Source organism: Bubalus kerabau, chromosome 4 (assembly GCF_029407905.1).
Source record: "Bubalus kerabau isolate K-KA32 ecotype Philippines breed swamp buffalo chromosome 4, PCC_UOA_SB_1v2, whole genome shotgun sequence".
In the NCBI taxonomy this organism is placed as follows: Eukaryota; Metazoa; Chordata; class Mammalia; order Artiodactyla; family Bovidae; genus Bubalus; species Bubalus kerabau.
Window position 1 is genome coordinate 93,124,456 of NC_073627.1, and position 18,293 is coordinate 93,142,748.

At 41.3% G+C, this 18,293-nt stretch overlaps 1 protein-coding gene across 23 annotated transcripts in view; it reads left to right on the forward strand.

Annotated features, from left to right (window-relative positions):
• BNC2 (basonuclin zinc finger protein 2) overlaps window positions 1–18,293 on the forward strand; it is a 486,409-nt gene that overhangs the window by 136,867 nt on the left and 331,249 nt on the right. The window contains exon 1 of one of the 23 annotated variants that reach the window (XM_055577987.1): window positions 4,148–4,254. The exons of 21 other annotated variants lie outside the window; for them this stretch is intronic. The gene's annotated coding sequence lies outside the window, so the exon portion shown is untranslated. Of the gene's footprint in view, window positions 1–4,147; window positions 4,255–15,329; window positions 15,353–18,293 lie in introns of those variants that run through there. One more of the 23 variants, XM_055577990.1, reaches the window with a different exon arrangement.

Sequence of the window (18,293 nt, forward strand, 5' to 3'; positions counted from 1 at the left end):
GCTAAACCTAGGCGTAGATTTATTTTGTTCTGTAACTCTTAAGTGTTTGGTTCACTTCTATTCATATTCTTCACCAGAATCATCACGTCTTTAGAATGAAGTTCCCATGCGCCCTGTGAAGATGCTCAACAGCCAAATGGAAGAATCTTCAGCAGTGATGTGTTTGTAAATGTTTCACAGCTAGTTCATGGGGGTAGGGGAGCTGGGATCTGTCCCTTTTGCTGATGTGAACTTCCCATGTGAAGTCAACTGGCTTGTAAAATTTGTAAATGTTTAATGGTTAGTTCTCACAAGTCGACTGAGTGGCCTGGTATAGTACTGGATCCTCAATCCTCTTGACCTCTGCTTTAAACTTGATGTAAAAGTAGTTTGGGAAATGCAGGTCTTAAAAAACAGTTCAGCCTGCCTGCAGCTTATTTTGTTACTTTGCCTCAGTTTCCCTGTTTGTATAGCAAAGCAATGGGAGTAGATCAGTTTTCTAAACGTCTTTTGTTGTGGTCTTATAATTTAGTATTAGGGCTTCTCAAGTGGCACAGGGGTAAAGAATCCACCTATCAATGTAGGAGATGCAAGAGACACAGGTTCAACCCCTGGGTTGGGAAAATCAGTTGTTTCCGACTCTTTGCGGCCCCATGGACTATATAGTCCATGGAATTCTCCAGGCCAGAATACTGGAGTGGGTAGCCTTTCCCTTCTCCAGCAGATCTTCCCTCCCCAGGAATTGAACCCAGTGCTCCTGCATTGCAGGCGTATTCTTTACCAGCTGAGCCACCAAAAAGCCCAAGAATACTGGAGTGGGTAGCCTATCCCTTTTCCAGCAGATCCTCCCAACTCAGGAATCGAACCGGGGTCTCCTGCATTGCAGGCAGATTCTTTACCAATTGAGCTATCAGGATGCCCATCTGGGAGCACAGACTAAAAGGAGTGGCTTTTGCTCCACCTGGGTGGACTTTTGTTGTGAAGGAACACAGATTTCTAGTGACTGCTCTGTCTTTGGTTCCTTGATACTTGCCCTGTTCCCCAAAGCTGGGAATCCATAGTTTTCATTTAAAATTTCCTGATTTTTTTAAAGCATATTGACTATGAATTAAACATACTTGCATACCCGTACACACTCATGAAGGGAGCCAAGCAAAACAAACTTGGCCAGAGGGCTTCTGGTTAGGAATCTCTTCTCATACGTATATGCTGCTGCTGCTAAGTCACTTCAGTCGTGTCCGACTCTGTGCGACCCCATAGACGGCAGCCCACTAGGCTCCCCCATCCCTGGGATTCTCCAGGCAAGAACACTGGAGTGGGTTGCCATTTCCTTCTCCAATGCATGAAAGTGAAAAGTGAAAGTGAAGTCACTCAGTCCTGTCCGACTCTTAGCGACCCCATGGACTGCAGCCTACCAGGCTCCTCGGTCCATGGGATTTTCCAGGCAAGAGTACTGGAGTGGGGTGCCTTCTCCACATACGTATATGCGCAGCACCTAGTATTTATTGAGTACTTAAGTGCTAGACACTCAGCTAGACCTTTGGCACTAATCAAAATGCTTTAATTTTCACAGCACTTTGGTGAGGTAGTATTATTTCCTTTTTATAGATGAGGAATTTTGGCTTTGGAAAACTAGTAACTTGCCAAGGTCACGTGATTAGTAAAAGGTTCCATAGGTATTCACACCTATGTAGTCTGACTGCAGAACCACTTGGGCACAACTGATTGTGGATATCTCTGACAAGCTTCATAAGCACACATAGAACACAAATAGCTGAGTATAAAGAGTGGATCACGACTGTTATCTAATATTAGCTCATTTGTATGCCCCGATACAGTTGTGTGGATGCCCTGCTTGATATGATAGAGCCCTGGAATGCTGTCTGCTTTCACACTTTCTCTGATTTTCCTGATAGAGCTCAGTGAGGCCAGCATCAAAATCTCACAGGGAGTTTCTATTTCTTTTTTGTCACAAACTAGACATCTTGAGCTCTGGGGCAAGAACAGTGTCTTTGCCCAAGGGCAAAAGTTCCCTCCCTTTTCGTTGCCATATTTAAACCCCACCCATGGAAGTGCTCCAAGTGGTGAGTGATGATCACTTCCTCTGGGCAAGGGTATGAAGAATAAAAGTAAATGTAGCAGGAGGAGTAAATCCCAAAAGACAGAGATAAGTACTTGAGGTCAGAGACTGCATCTTTGATAGTTTATCTACACACCAAGCTCATTAATATGAATAATCATCTTAGCTGTAGTGGTTGTAGTAGCAAAAGCAATGTCAGAAATTAGTCTTGTCTTACATTTTTACATCAGCTCTTTCATTATTTCTAGGACTCAGGGTGGTCTCTTTGAGAAAGTGAGAAAGTGAAGGTCTCTTCCATGTTTCTCCTTTATTTCCACTTACTTTTCCTACCCATGTTAAATATTTTTCAACCTTAAAAATGCCAGTTTATGAGAGTAAAGGGCTTCCCAGGTGTCTCAATGGTAAAGGATTTACTTGCAGTGCAGGAGATGTGGGTTCGATCCCTGCGTCAGGAAGGAAAGGCAACCCTCTCCAGTATTCTTGGCTGGAAAATCCCATGGACAAAGAAGTTTGGTGGGCTAGAGTCCATGGGGTCTCAAAAGAGTTGGGCACAACTTAGCAACTAAAACAACAACAACAAAAAACATGGGGGTAAAACTTTAAGAAGAAAGACCAAAACTTGTGTGTAGACATCTCTATATTTATCCATTTGGATTTTTCCCTTGGGATATTTTGGAACACCATTAGACACTGTAAACCTCTTGATGGTTTATTCATTTGGTATGGAAGGGGACAGAAGAAAAAGAGCCAGTCCCCCTGGCTATATTCTTCTCAATACTCTATATCCATCATGTGAATGGAAAGAACCCAAGAATCTTCATTTTCAGCACTGTATCTTAGCCTCTGGCTCCTGGAGAAAACCAGTGTGGTTCAGATGTGGGATGGGAAGAGTGGTTTGCATTGGCATCGGCCTTGCGGGTGCTTTGGGGCTGGAGCACACTCAGCTGTGGGTTACAGATGCTTGCTCTCCAGTATTAATGTGGCCAGCATGTGAAACCATGGCATCCGCAATGCTACACAAAGGTCCACGCCTCTGATAGTTTGGGAAATAACTCCCAGCTGAAGAAATTCCTTCTTGAAGGGCTGAAATACATTCTTGAACATAAGGTCATTTTCTTTCAGAGGGGTGGAACCTGGAAAGAGAGGCCTGAGGACATTGGACTGGGCACGAGGGACAGTATCCTCGGGTGGCTACAGTCTCGGGACCTTGAACTGAAAATTGAAAAAAAAAAAAAAAAAAAGTGCCACTCTAAGCCTGAGATTTGTGAGTCCCAAATTCTACGCTGTGCATGTAGCAGAGTTTGGTACATGCAAGCCGTTGGCTAGTTTCTTTGGAGATGTCCGATGCAAAGCTTGAGTGGTGGTGGTTATCATTGGGTCTGACTCAGGGTGAAATGTTCCCACCAATTTTAATTTCCCTGAGTTGTCACCATTGTTGGTAGGACCAGAGAAGAGTATATGGAAAAGAAAGAAAACAAGCATAGGGTTGGGTGGTGCTCTTTTTGTAAATTCATTAACCAAGACGGTTTTCAGGTCCCAGAAATACGTGTTCTGTCTCACGCATGTGGCCTGTGCTTCTCTCTAACCACGCATGAGATGGCCAGAAAGCTCTCATGCCCCGTTCAGGGAGTGGGTTGGTCTTTTTTGTTCAGGTGCAATTTCCAATGAAATAGTAGCTTATAAGTATTTAGAAGTTAGTTTATTGACTCTTATTGCACTTCGGAGCCCCTAATAAATAATTTATTAGTCTGATGGATATGTGGCTACCAGCTATGGGGCATGAAATATGCACTGTTTGTCTAATACACTGTAGGGAGACCTGTTTATAAAGTATTTAGTATTGGTTTTATAATGCACTGTTGACAGCAGGAGACCACGAAGCTCAAAGATCAATCTCATTTTGGCCCACAGTATTAATGCTGCTTTATAAAGCTCTATGACAGGTTGCTTAGACAGTGGTCCCCACAGAAAGGACTAGGTTAGGAGGGCGGGTTGGAGTGGCTGCCAGCACAGCGGATGAATGTCTTTGTCCAGGTCCCTGGGGTGACTGGCGGTGGCCCAGGTTGACCAGGTGACTTAGTATTTCCCTGTTCTCTAGAGGGATTCTGTTCTGAGAGTGCCTGGAGACTGATGGTGCAGAGAGCTGGGGGACTTGGGCCCATGGTGGCAGCTCTGAATACCGATCGCAGGAAGGGGTGAGTCTGTGCTCCCCTCAGCCAAGTGACATTATTCCACATCTTCAGTCCTTCGTTCAGGTCACAGATGTGACACGGCATCGCTTTTTTAAGAACATATTTTTATTGGAGTTTAGTTGATTTACAATGTTGTGTTAATTTCCACGGTAACAACAGAGTGAATCTGTTGATACATATACACATATCCACTCTTTCTCAGTTTCTTTTCCTGTATAGATTGTTACAGAGTACTGAGTAGAGTTCCGTGTGCTATACTGTAGATCCTTATTAGTTAATCTGTTTTTATAGTAGTGTGTATATGTCAATCCCAGTCTTCCAGTTTCTCTCTCCCCTTCCTTATCCCCTGGTAACCTTAAGTTTATCTTCTACATGTGTATCTATATTTCTGATTTGTAAATAAGGTCACTTGTACCTTTTTAGATTCTGTATATAAGTGATATATGATATTTGCCTTTCCGTGACTTCACTCAGTATGACAATCTCTAGGTCCATCCATGTTGCAGCAAAAGGCATTATTTCCTTCTTTTTTTATGGCTGAGTAATATCCCATTGTATGTATGTACCATATCTTCTTTATCCATCCCTCTGTGGATGGATATTTAGGTTGCTTGCATGTCCTGGCTATTGTGAATAGTGCCGCAGTGAACGTTGGAGTGCGTGTATCTTTTGTTGGTGGGAATGTAAACTGGTACAGCCACTATGGAGAACAGTATGGAGACTGCAAAAACTAAAACTAGAGCTACCACATGACTCCGGAATCCCACTCCTGGGCATATATTCAGAGAAAGCATAACATTTTTTGATTTTTGTTTGCTTTGGGGAATTTCATTAGCTAGTTCATAAGTGTTTAAAAAAACCAGGTGGTAAACACTTAGAATTGGAGACACTTAAATAAAAATTAAATAATTTTATTCAAATCTTGATAAGAACTAAATCCTATAAGAATGCTATAAGGCAAAGATGTAGGTGTATTATCACAAGTTAGTGTCTACGTCTGGAACAAGGCGTTTTTCAGTTTTGTATTAAGATCGCCTTGCTGGTTCTAAGCATTTCACTTCCCAGATGGGAAATGGGAGCTATATTTTCTTGAACCCAGTCTGCTTGCTCGTAACTTGTCACAGTTTTGAAGGAAACAAGGCTGAGTCCTTTCTGCAGTTTGCCATTGCTTTTATCCTTCACCGATGCAGAGTTTCATGTTGTTCTCTCCTCCCTCTCCTGTCAGTCCTTGATGCCTTCCTGCCCCGTCTCTCTCAGCTGGTGCCCTCATCTTTTCTGAGACGATCATATCCTTTGTGTACCTGTCATTTAGTGAGCATTTACTATGTGTTAAGCACTCTGGTGGGCCCTGGCTTACCAACAATAGATGAAACTTTCTTTCAACAACTATACAGTTTAGTGGGGGAGATGGATAGGAAATTAGCTTTTTACATGACCACTTTTGATATATATATGTGTGTGTGTGTATTTTATTTTTTTTCACCATGGAATTTTTTTCTCTTTTGGTTTCTGGGGAAAAAAAAAAAATTGTTTTTTTCTCCTCCTTTAAAAAAAAAATATTTATTTGGCCATGCCAGGTCTAGTTGCTGTATGTGGGGTTTTTAGCTGTGGCATGTGAACTCTTGGTTGTTGCAAGTGTGATCTAGTTCCCTGGCCAGAGTGAACCCAGGCCCCCTGCATTGGGACTGGGGCATCTCAGCCATTAGCTCACCAGGGAAGTCTAGGGGTACCCTATTCATTTGTGCTCTTGATCACATGCTCTCCTAAAACCCTTTTTATATGATTTTCCCTCTGGCTCAGATCTTCAGTATCCTCTTCTCCCCTGGTTTCATCCCAGTTGCCTGTAATAGACTCTTTTTTTTCCCCCTGTAGTGAAAAACAAACCATCTACACATGAACACAACTAACTTCTTCCAAGCCCTGCAGACTCTCAGACCACTTTCTCTTACTTTACTTGCTTTCTTTGCAAAATTTCTCCATGGAATAGTTTGTTTTCTACTTCTTCATTCCAGTCTAGTTTACATAATTTCTATACCTATTTGCCCGTGAAGACATCTCTCTTACAATACAGAATATAACATATGCAACCACAAATATATAAGGAATGATATGATGAAAACCCATTTTCTTAAGCTTAAGAACTAATAATGTACAAATACATCTCAGCCCTTGGTTACCATCCCAATTATATTGTGTGTGCATGCTCAGTTGCTTTGTCGTGTCCAACTCTGTGCGACCCTATGGACTGCAGCCCACCAGGCTCCACTGTCCATGGGATTCTCCAGACAAGAATACTGGAGTGGGTTGCCATTTCCTTCTCTAGGGGATCTTCCCGACCCAGGGATTGAGCCCACATCTCTTATGTCTATCTTCATTGGCAGGCGGGTTCTTTACCACTAGCACCACTTGGGAAGCCCTATAATTACATTGTACCCACTGCCATTTCCTCAGTCCAAGACCTGCCCTCCTAGCCTAAAGCAGGATTCTGACTTTGGTATTTCTCATTCCTATGTACTTTGTTTTGCTCTTACTACATTTACTACTACTTGTTACTACACTTGGCTTTCAGTTCAGTTCAGTCGCTCAGTTGTGTCTGACTCTTTGCGACCCCGTGAATTGCAGCACGCCAGGCCTCCCTGTCTATCAGCAACTCCCGGAGTTCACCCAAACTCATGCCCATTGAGCCGGTGATGCCATCAAGGCATCTCATCCTCTGTCCTCCCCTTCTCCTCCTGCCCCCAATCTCTCCCAGCATCAGAGTCTTTTCCAATGAGTCAACTCTTTGCATGAGGTGGCCAAAGTATTGGAGTTTCAGCTTTAGCATCAGTCCTTCCAATGAACACCCAGGACTGATCTCCTTTAGGATGGACTGGTTGGATCGCCTTGCAGTCCAAGGGACACCCAAGAGTCTTCTCCAGCACCACAGTTCAAAAGCGTCAATTCTTCGGTGCTCAGCTTTCTTCACAGTCCAACTCTCACATCCATATATAACCACTGGAAAAACCATAGCCTTGACTAGACGGACCTTTGTTGGCAAAGTAATGTCTCTGCTTTTGAATATGCTGTCTAGGTTGGTCATAACTTTCCTTCCAAGTAGTAGGCGTCTTTTAATTTCATGGCTGCAATCACCACCTGCAGTGATTTTGGAGCCCCCCAAAATAAAGTCTGACACTATTTCCACTGTTTCCCCACCTATTTCCCATAAAGTGATGGGACCAGATGCCATGATCTTAGTTTTCTGAATGTTGAGCTTTAAGCCAACATTTTCACTCTCCTCTCTCACTTTCATCAAGAGGCTTTTTAGTTCCTCTTCACTTTCTGCCATAAGGGTGGTGTCATCTGCATATCTGAGGTTATTGATATTTCTCCCAGCAATCTTGACACTTGGCTTTACTGTACTCTAAAGGAAGTAGTGTGGTTTCTTAGAATATTTAAACCTCTCTGAATGCTGACTTCCCTTGCCATTGAGAATATAAAACAATCACAGTACCCCTGTTGATGTTGTTCCTTCTGTCTTCTCCCACAATAGCCATCCCACAATAAGCATCTTCTTCCACAATAAGCATCCCAAGATGCTTACCTCGGCCACTTTCTTTTACCTTTCGGGTCACTTCTCTGTTGATGACTCTCAGATGTGATCACTACGGTGTCAACCTATTTTCTGAATGTTTCTAATTGCCTAGACACCAGATGATCCACTGTTTTCTCAAACTGAGCTTACTGTATATTCCCACCAACTTGTTCACTCCCATGTCTGTTGAGAGTGCTATTGTTTTCCTGGGCTCAGAATTTCAGAGCTTTTGTGCCATCTTTGACTCTTTTCCTTTGTTACACACGTTATCATTCTTGTCCCCTGGATTTTTACCTCCATGTTGCATCTTGCTCTTTTTTCTCCAGGCTTATTACCTGTAGCCTTTTTACCCAGATTGTTATAGTAGCTTCCTAATTGATGTCTTCACTTCTGTCTTTTCACACTTCAGTCCGTCTGTCTGTCTGTCATGCTTTTGCTGAATAAATCTTCTTCCAGTATAGTAATGATCACGCTGTGCTGCTAGTGAGATGCTTTCAGCAGTCTTTACTGTTATGGATGATGGGATAAATAGCATCTCTTCCAAGTGGTGTAGGCTTCCCACGTAGCTGAATGATAAAGAATCCTCCTGCCAGTGCAGAAGATACGGGTTTGATCCCTGGATTGGGAAGATCCCTGGATTGGGAAGATCCCCTGGAGGAGGAAAAGGCAACCCACTCCAGTATTCTTGCCTGGATAACCCCCTGGACAGAAGAGCCTGGTGGGCTACAGTCTGTGGAGTCCCAAAGAGTCAGATATGACTGAGTGACTGGGCATGCACGGCCTAGTGGCATACCAGCCCCTTTTCAGTATAATAGTTCCCATTGACCAGTCCACCCCGTTCATTCTTCATTGTTCTACACAGATCCTAACTTACTTTCCAGTTCAGCTGGACCACTTTTCTAGGAATACTGTCAGTTAAGTTCCAGTGCAAATGCTGCCTCTGCTTAGAAACTTCCTCCTCCCACACCAGCTAGAAGGAATCTCCTTTTCTTAAGTCCTATATCCTTTGACCACTATCTCTCTTAACATGTTCTGCGTTTCGTTAAGGTTGCTTAGCCAGATAAGCATGCTGGTTTATCTCCTATACTAGATTATAAACTTCTCATGAGTAGGGTCTGTGTCTTAACTTTCATGTTCCACACACCTTGTATTTGGCAAGTAGGGCTTTGATCAGTATTCCCTAACAGTGGCTAAAAATACTTACTTGAAAATGTGTGTCTTAATAACATGTGGAAGAAAAGAGAGCTAGCAACCGAGCTAGTCAGGGCCAAAGAAGTATATGCCTTATCAATTAGCAAATTATTCAGCTTTTTCCAATGAGTTATTTCTGTTCTCTCCAGGATTTGTTTATTTGATGGCTGGATGCTGTCAGCCTTGAAGACTTTTAACTCTTAAAATGTGTTTAGGTGGTTAGAGGAGTGTATTTGTAGTTTTTTTTCAATATGTTTTCTTGTACTCAGTGTCTCCAAATAATACTGTGTGTAGAGTATGTGTAATTTTCTCTCCAATCTCTCAATAGGCATGCTCAGTGTCCACTCCAAATAGCCATAATTACAAGTCAGAGGACAGGCTCAGCGAGCGAGGTGGGCAAGCATGTTTCAGGGTTCCCTATTGTGGGGTTGATGCTTCTCAAGTTGAGGTGTGTTTAAGCCTCTTGGATACACTCCCATTCTTGCATCACCTAGATAAGTTAACTCACACACAAGTATTCTGCCTCTCTCCCTTTTACTGGCTTTCACAATCATACTTATTTTGTGAAACTCAGGTATTTACTTCACAGTCACACTTCTTATCTTTAAAAAAAACCATTGCTAGCAGTACGTTTAGTGGCAGTTACATGACTGGTTTGTGAATGTGAGCAAGTATCTCCCTTCTTTGGCCTCTTGCCTTTTCTCTCCTACTCCCCCCGCCCCTGATTTTTCTCTTTTTTCCCCTTTCTTTTACATAGTTGTCTTTATTGTTTTCACCATTTTCAGTAGTAGTACCATTTACCTGGGAAGCCCCAGTGTCCTCTATCTCCATCTAATTGGTGGTTCTGAGTATGATCACTTTGTAAAAATTCACCAACCTGTATACGCATGTGATTTGTACACTTGTCTGTACGGGTGGTATACTTCAGGTGTGACAGTTTACTACTGCTACTGTGAATGGCAGTAGTCAGCAAAGAGTCAGACAGGACTGAAGCAGCCTAGCATGCATGCACGCACAGGACATTACCTGGCCTTCAGAGGCTTTCCTTGTGCCTCTTACTGACGCTGCTGCTACTGCTTAGTCGCTTCAGTTGGTGTCCAGAGTTGGTGTCCAACTCTGCGATCCTATGGACTGCAGCCCGCCAGGCTCCTCTGTCCATGGGATTCTCTAGGCAAGAGTACTAGAGTGGGTTGGCATGCCCTCCTCCAGAGGTTCTTTCTGACCCAGGGATCAAACCCAGGTCTCCTGCATTGTAGGCAGATTCTTTACTGCTGAGCTACCAAGGGAAGCCCCTCCTTATAAACATTCAGTTCAGTTCAGTTCAGTCGCTCAGTCGTGTCCGACTCTTTGTGACTCCATGAATCGCAGCACGCCAGGCCTCCCTGTCCATCACCAACTCCCGGAGTTCACTCAAACTCACGTCCATCAAGTCGGTGATGCCATCCAGCCATCTCATCCTCTGTCATCCCCTTTTCCTCCTGCCCCCAATCCCTCCCAGCATCAGAGTCTTTTTCAATGAGTCAACTCTTTGCATGAGGTGGCCAAAGTACTGGAGTTTCAGCTTTAGCATTATTCCTTCTAAAGACTGATCTCCTTTGGGATGGACTGGTGGAATCTCCTTGCAGTCGCTTATAAACATTACTGCTCACCAAGTGTCATATCACTTTTCAGAACCCAGTTAACCATTAATTCTTTTTGTTTTTAATATGCTGTTAATGAGTTTCTAGCATCGAGTTCCTTAATTTTGAAGACAGTCTTCAGGTGCATTCAAATTTGCTTTAACATGTTTTCATTTAAATATGTACATATATGATAGCGCCTCTGTTTTTTTCTGAAATTTATGAAACTTCAAGTTTTTTAAATTTTTACACTAATTTTTTAGGTTTGTGAATTTCATATAAGGGGATACCTTCGGCATAGTTGCTTTATTCTGTGACAGCTCTGAAGGCAAGAGTTGGGTTAACTCAATCTTCCTTCAGGACAGTAATTTGAACTATTATTATGATAACTTCACTGGGGCTGCAAGTTTCTCAGGTCTTCGGACTTTAGAAGGAAGTAAATAGAGAAATTAGCACTATCTTTACAGCCCTTCCTGATCATACAAAAATAATTGCCTGCTGTATGCTCGTTTAAGGAAACATGTTACTTGTCATTTTCCTCTAGACTTTCTCATAAAACGTGAACTTCAGGTTATGCTAGGAAGAAGCCATTGTCACTGTCTATAGCTGAAAAAAGATGAATAAACTCATTTTTCTGTCTTTAAGTCCAAACAGGGTAGGTAACATGTTTGATTTTTTTTTTTTCCCTTGAAGGCTGAGATTCATGCTGACCTCAGATGCTTTTGCATCTGCAAATAGCCTGATTCTAAGGATTCATCATTTCCCTAACATTTTATAAACTACCTCATCCACCACACCCGGTCCAAGTTCTCTTTATTTTTATTTTTTTATAGTGTATCAAGGGATTATGGCATTTGGACTTGTCCCTGAAAACACATCCTTGATGTGTTTCTCTGAAATCGAGCCCCTGATTAGGCTGTCAGCAGATGCTGTATCACATGGATTGTGCCAACTGGTACTGAGACGAGTGTCAACCAGAATGGTTTCTCCCTTTTGCCAGGGAAAGATGAGGTGCTTAGGTAGCATTTGCTTATGGGAGATGTGCCTACCAGGGCCGAAAGTTACTTAAATTTCTGCCCTGTTCAAACTTCATTTTAGGAGGCTTGTCTTCCCCATAGTCTGAGATCACACAGTGCTGCTTTTTCAGTGTATAAGCTTTTCCCTCAGTGTAAGTGATCAGTTTTTGGGGGTCAACAGTTGTTGTTATTTTTTGGTCACGTGCTCTAATGTGATATTCCTGTGAATAAACACCAGAGCGTGATTTAGTACCCACGCTGCTTTGGCAAAAACCAGGCTCACCAAAACCCAAAGGCACGCCTGCCTTTCTTGTCCCGAGATCTTCACTGGCTCTCCTGGCTGAGGTTTCTATATGTTGAAATGCCCAGTCCAGGCTGCCAGAGCCATCTGGTGAGGGTGTAGTTGTAAATAGGACATAACATGTACCGTTTTAACACAGACTCATAGAGCAGAGAGGGGCCAGTGATTGAGACTGGCAATCCAAGGGAGCAGACTATTATTTTTCTCTTCCTTCATTTGAATCTGTAAAGATCTTGAACTGCATTTTGAATTAGTTAATCCATGAGCTGTTAACCCAAATTTATGTCCCAAGTTTTTAGAGAATAAGTAATAAGATTGTTGTCTCCAAAGAGAAAGATTTATTGAAGAATACAGGTGCATAGTTCAGTACATTCATAAGGAGCAGACACAGGGTGAGAGTCAGGAGTTGGCAGACATGCTTCATCATTTAAATCTAGATTTAAAGGCAACTGCATTCAAGTTTACCTAGATCATCCAAAATTAATACATGAATGAGAATCTGAAAAAAGTTTTCTGATTTCCTCAAAATGTAAATGCAGAAATCCAGGGCTTCTCTTGTGGCTCAGCTGGTAAAGAATCCACATGCAATACGGGAGACCTGGGTTTGATCCCTGGGTTGGGAAGATCCCCTGGAGAAGGGAAAGGCTACCCACTCCAGTATTCTGGCCTGGAGAATTCCATGGGGTCGCAAAGAGTCAGACGTGACTGAGTGACTTATTAAAAAAAAAGAAATCCAACTATTAGAATCCAAAGTGTTTCTTCATGATCATCAGACTTCTGTAGAGCCCTTGGCTGTTGAAAGAGAGGTACTTCAACTCTTACAAGGCTGGTAATGGGAGGAAATTAGGAGCCAGTGGAGCTGAGAGATGTAGGTGTGATAGATGAATCTTATTTGTGAAGATGGGCCTCTCCAAGTGTCGTGAAGTGAAGTTGCTCACTCCGTGTCTGACTCTTTGTGACCCCATGGACTATAGCCTACCAGGCTCCTCTGTCTATGGCATTTTCCAGGAGATGTGTTCATATCCAAACTCCCGGTGGCTCACATAGTAAAGAATCCGCCTGCAGTGCAGGAGCCTCAGGTTTGATCCTTGGGTTGGGAAGATCTCTTGGAGAAAGGAATGGCAACCCACTCCGGTATCCCTGCCTGGAGATTTGCATGGACAGAAGAGCCTATCAGGGTACAGCCTATGGGTTCGCAAAGAGTCAGACACAACTGAGCAACTAACATACCTTATGAGCTCCTTTTTAATCTTCTTCCCTCCTTCCTTTCCCCCTTAACATGCAGGCAGAGTAATAGTTCATCTTTTCTCTGTGTGTGTTTTTTTTTTTAGAGGGGGTTGAATTTTCACTGTCCTCCCATCAAATGACCTATGTGACTCAAGAGAAAACAGGCAGCTTAGATTATGATATAATTATTCACAAAGGGAAAACCTCAGTGGAAATTATTGTTTTTACGTTTTCTCTATTCTTGATAATGAATCAAAAAATTTTCCCCCTTAGTCTCACACAGAAAATGAAACTCACAATAAGGTAAGGATGGCAGGTCTCACCGGGGAAAAAGGTTGCTGTCAACTTTTTTCCTCCAGAATATGGAAATTTGGGTGGATTATCTGTTCAGAGGAGGTTTCCTTTATTAATTCTTTTTCCTTTTTTTCACTTAAGACATCTGTTAACATTTCACACAGCCCAACAGATGTTGCAAAGCAAGTCCCATACTTTGTTCTTAGGAAAAATGACATTTCCTCAATTGGTTACCCCCACCTCTGTGACTGGGCCCAGCCTGCTGCTTCTGCATAATTTGCATATATTAAGTTATATATGTTAATGCTATACAAATTTGTAGCTTCAGCATTCTTTTTATACTCTGAAGTCTGATTTGAATAGAAACTAGTTTACCCATTGAGGGTTGAGAGGTCATAACATTTTAAAAATCTCCTTTGAGAAGGGCAGCCTAATTCTGCAGATAGGTTTGGATAGCCAATTACTTAAGAATTTTTTTTCTCTATAAAATAAGTGAAGTACAAAAGCTTGAGTTGTTTTACCACGAGGAAGTGCTGATTGTCATGCGATGTGGAGCGTCATTTTTATTATTTTGGCAAGAACAGGACAGTTTTGTCTTGACAAGCCATTAGATGAATACCAGTGTGTGTCACATGAAAAACCACTGATCTTTAACCCAGCTCTGTACTTAACCAAGCCTTGAAAATGAATAGTGCATAAAAGAAGAGCAAAGGCCAGTTTACTGTCATTACAGATTACAGAATCTGTTAACAGCTGCTGAACTGAACCCAGGGAATTACAGGTATTGTTCCGTGAACCAGCGGAAGTCCTAGAGATGCTTGTTAAACTGTGTCTATAAATCGTACATTTATTTGATATTTGCCTAGGATTTACATTGCTGGAAACATAGCTGAAAAAAGGAAAAGCCTTGAGTACTTTCTCTGTGTACTAAATGCATGCCTTTATCACAAAACCACATATATTTACATAGAACTGTCTCAGTGATACTTCCTTACCTGTACTTATGGAACTTATTTTAAGAAAGCAGTGTGTTTTCAAAGAAATTAATAATGAATATTAAAAAGAAAACACAGTATCTCCCCCCCCCCCACAAAATCGCACATACAAACATACAAAACAAAATCCTTAGCTCATTTGTTTTGTCAAGGTGTTCATTGTGGCTAATATTTGTACCAACTTGTGATTTTTTTTTTTTTAATGGAGGGAAAAATCTAACCCATCTCAATACCCAAATATTGAAAAGATCAGTAACATTTAAAATAGTCGGTTGTGGGAATTATTGCTTACAGAGCTAACAAGAGAAAGAACACACTTTCTAACTCTGCTGGTGGAATTGCATTGTGCCTCCCTGTAGTCTTGTTATCCCACACTAACTGAAATGCAAATTCTTTGTAACTAATTGGATCTCATTGAGGGTACATGCACAGTATGTAGTTATATGCAAAAAGGTTTTAAAAACTAAAATTTCTTTGTAATTACAACTTTTGATTACTATCTGAAATATTGGTATCTATAGTATAGGTTTAGAATATATATATATTTAATTTTTTTATAGATTACTCAAAAACATGAGCTATGAGATACTTGGTAAATGCCAGCTCAGAAGTTAGGGGGCAAATGTTTGTTTACAGGAATTATAAGTTGGATTTTATTAAAGTCTTGTGAGAATTAAGAATTTTTTTTTTGAAGTTTAGGATTTAGTATCTTAGAGCCAATACAATGAAGTCATGCTTATGTATAATCCTTTTGTTGGAAGATTTTAAATGTGAAAACATCTTAAACATAAGAAATCACTTCCAAAAACTATTGTCTTTTTGTTTTTTTCTTCAGTTCTCCGGTTTACTTTAATATTGTAAACTGCATCTGAGTTTCTTACTTTTGTGTAAGTGTATTTCCGCTGCATGTTGTGATGAGGTGGAGATACTCACATTCTCACAGTGTCCTTACTAACTTGGGTGCCATTTAGACCTAATTGGTGTATTTCTTCCCATGGTTTGTCTCTCACTCTCAGTAAGAGTGGGAAAGCCAACATACAGCTTTCGTATTTGTGATTCTTTCAGTGGAAATACATGGATCAGGACAGCAGAAACCTGTGTAAGTGATGCCTGCCTCTACTCCCCTAGTTTTAAGTAATTTTAATACAAATGATTCTAGACAGTTATTTTACAATCTGCAAACTATATAGCCAGTAGACAAATGCAAAAGTCATGTTTGTGCCTTGTGGGTGTGTATTTTTTTTGTACCTCTGTCCTGATAGGTGTCCTGCTTGCTAGACAAAAGATTATCCTAGAACTGGGGACTCTGCATGCCGTGTTTCTATGTGGAAGTACGTGGCAAGTTCCAATCAAGCATTTTGGAGGTTTCTAGAGGAGTCAAATTTATGTTTTGAGGACTTGATTTAAAAATGATCGTTCGAAACTTAAAATCTGCAAAGCACAGTATGTGTTTATGCCTGAGGTTTTTGTTTTCGTTTACCTGTTCATTCACTTCTTGGCAAGTCAGGGTTAATTGTTACCTCTTATCGTATGAAAGCTTGTCTTCTTTGTAGACCATTCTTACAAACAAGTTAAAATTTTGTTTGATCAAATCCATTTAGCAGGCGCAAAATTGCATGATAGATTTTTAGTAAAAAAAAATTCTTAGATAACCTGGTGCTTTTGAGGCGTGTGCCTTGGCAGTAGTTACATGCCAGGTACTAGTTCCTTACACTGTAGACTTGTTTCATGTAGGGCAACCCAAGCTTTGCCCTCTGAAAGAGCTCAGCTTGCCTAGGCTGGGTAGCATTTTGTCAACCGGGCAGACCAGATTTGGATGTATTAGCTAGTCAGCCTAATAACCCTGTACAGACTGTATTGATTTTCTAGGAGAGAGTTTATGAACTAAATAAACTTGGGGTTGGTGTCTTAATAAACTGCTTCTCTCAGTCTGTCACATTTAGTTACAGAGTTGTGCAGTTTAGGGGGAAAAAAGGCTAATTCTGTTACAGATTGTTCACAGCAGGGTCTCCAAATTAGCCCTTTGTTTTGTAATGCCACCTTGCTTGGGCTCGCTTTGAGCACATTTCTCAGTTTTGCCCTAATGAGTTGCAACACTGATAATGTGGCTGATGATCTTTCATTGATTTCACTATCACTTGCTTGTCTGGTAATTGATCCGTTGCTGAGCCTCTAGTTAATTATATCGGCTTTGACATGGCCCGGTCCATGGGGAATTTCAAGTCTTGCAGAATAACAGTTTTAATAAAAGAGTCTATTACTGCAGGTGCTTGCTGCTGCATGCCAGTTGATTTTTGTGTTGTTAGTGTGTGTGTGTGTGTGTGTGTGTGGTTGGTGGGGAGGGGGATACTTGGGAAAGGAGAGGACCATAGGACTGGAAGAAACGAGGGGTGGGGGCTGGAAAAAGAAGAAGAGGGAGTGAAGGAGAGAGGAAGGAAGGAGGGGGAGCCGAGAGGGTGAGAGCAGGAGAGCCAGAGGCAGGCAAGAGAGAGCACACAGGCAAAGCGATACAACAGAGCCTGCAAGGAGCGAGGAGGAAGCTTGCTATTGACAGTGTCCTTAAGCCTCCCACAAATAACAGCCATTAGTGGGAAGGTCAGGAGCTGAGCAGGCAGCTTGACTGAGGCACTGAGTGCCACTTCAGAAATCAAGAGGCTAGCAAATTTTAGAGGGAGTTTAAGTGGGTAATAGCTAGCTGTAAAGGTACAGTCACTGTTGACAATTGACTCATAGGGTTTTTCTGCCTTCCCCCCTCCAGAATATTTTTATTGACCACAGGTGGACTTAATATATTTTAAGGCAACAATTCTTCGGGTTCTTGTTTGTTTCTCTTCAGATATTGAATTTGCTGCTTTTGAGACTTTTTTGTGCTTAATGGTGGTGAACCGGAGGGAAGTTTAACAGAAAAGCTTTCAGGAGATGGCGGTTCTAGAGGGGAAGGCACATTTGTGTCAACATAGTGCACGTTTTCTCATCTTTTCTCATTGTCCACTAATGACACCGAGCTGCCATTGAAGCTCTTTTCTGTTTCTTTTGTTGTTTCAGAGAGTAAGGTTTATTGTTATTCTTGAGTTAAGAAGGAGCAAGGAGAGTGGTACATTTGTCCTCGGTATTTGTAGGTGGTTGAAGATTAATGTGCCTTACATTTTAAGTTTAGGAAGGATGGCTTTTTCCTGCTGACTACTTTTATGAGACGACATGAATTTAGCTTTCCATTTTGGAGTTACTGTTTATGTACAGTGCATTTTGTTCAGTTCTGCTTTTCCATAAATAAGGTAGATAAATACGATCTAATAAATAGATGTTTTGTTTTAAACTGGGTTTAATTAAAAATACAACATGCTATCGAGGTTATATTTCATCAGGCTGGAAAATGTTATAGAATTTTCTATAGAGATCTTGAATGAAAAGTGGAATTTTTATATTCATTACTTTTTGCCTGAAATGGGACAGGCTTTTTTTCTTCATCTTTTTCTTTTTTATGATTTGAAAGGATATTGTAGAAGCTTCATCCAGGAACTTTAACAAAGGATTTTTTTTTTTTCTACTTATTGAGCTTTAAGAAAAGGTACACTTTTTTCTTTTTCCATTCAGTTTCTTATTGTTTAACATCCAATTGAGTACTTAATGCCCCGAGGGAACTGGATAGTAAATAATGTGTATTTATTTTGCAAATGTTTATTGTGCATCTTCTATGTTCAAAAACCTGCTAGGTTTATTTATATACTTTTTAGAGTGTAAGGTCACATCACTATGTATATTATTTTCTCCAGGAGTTTATATGTGATTATAAATAGCCCAGCACATACTATTTCTTTTAGGAGCTAA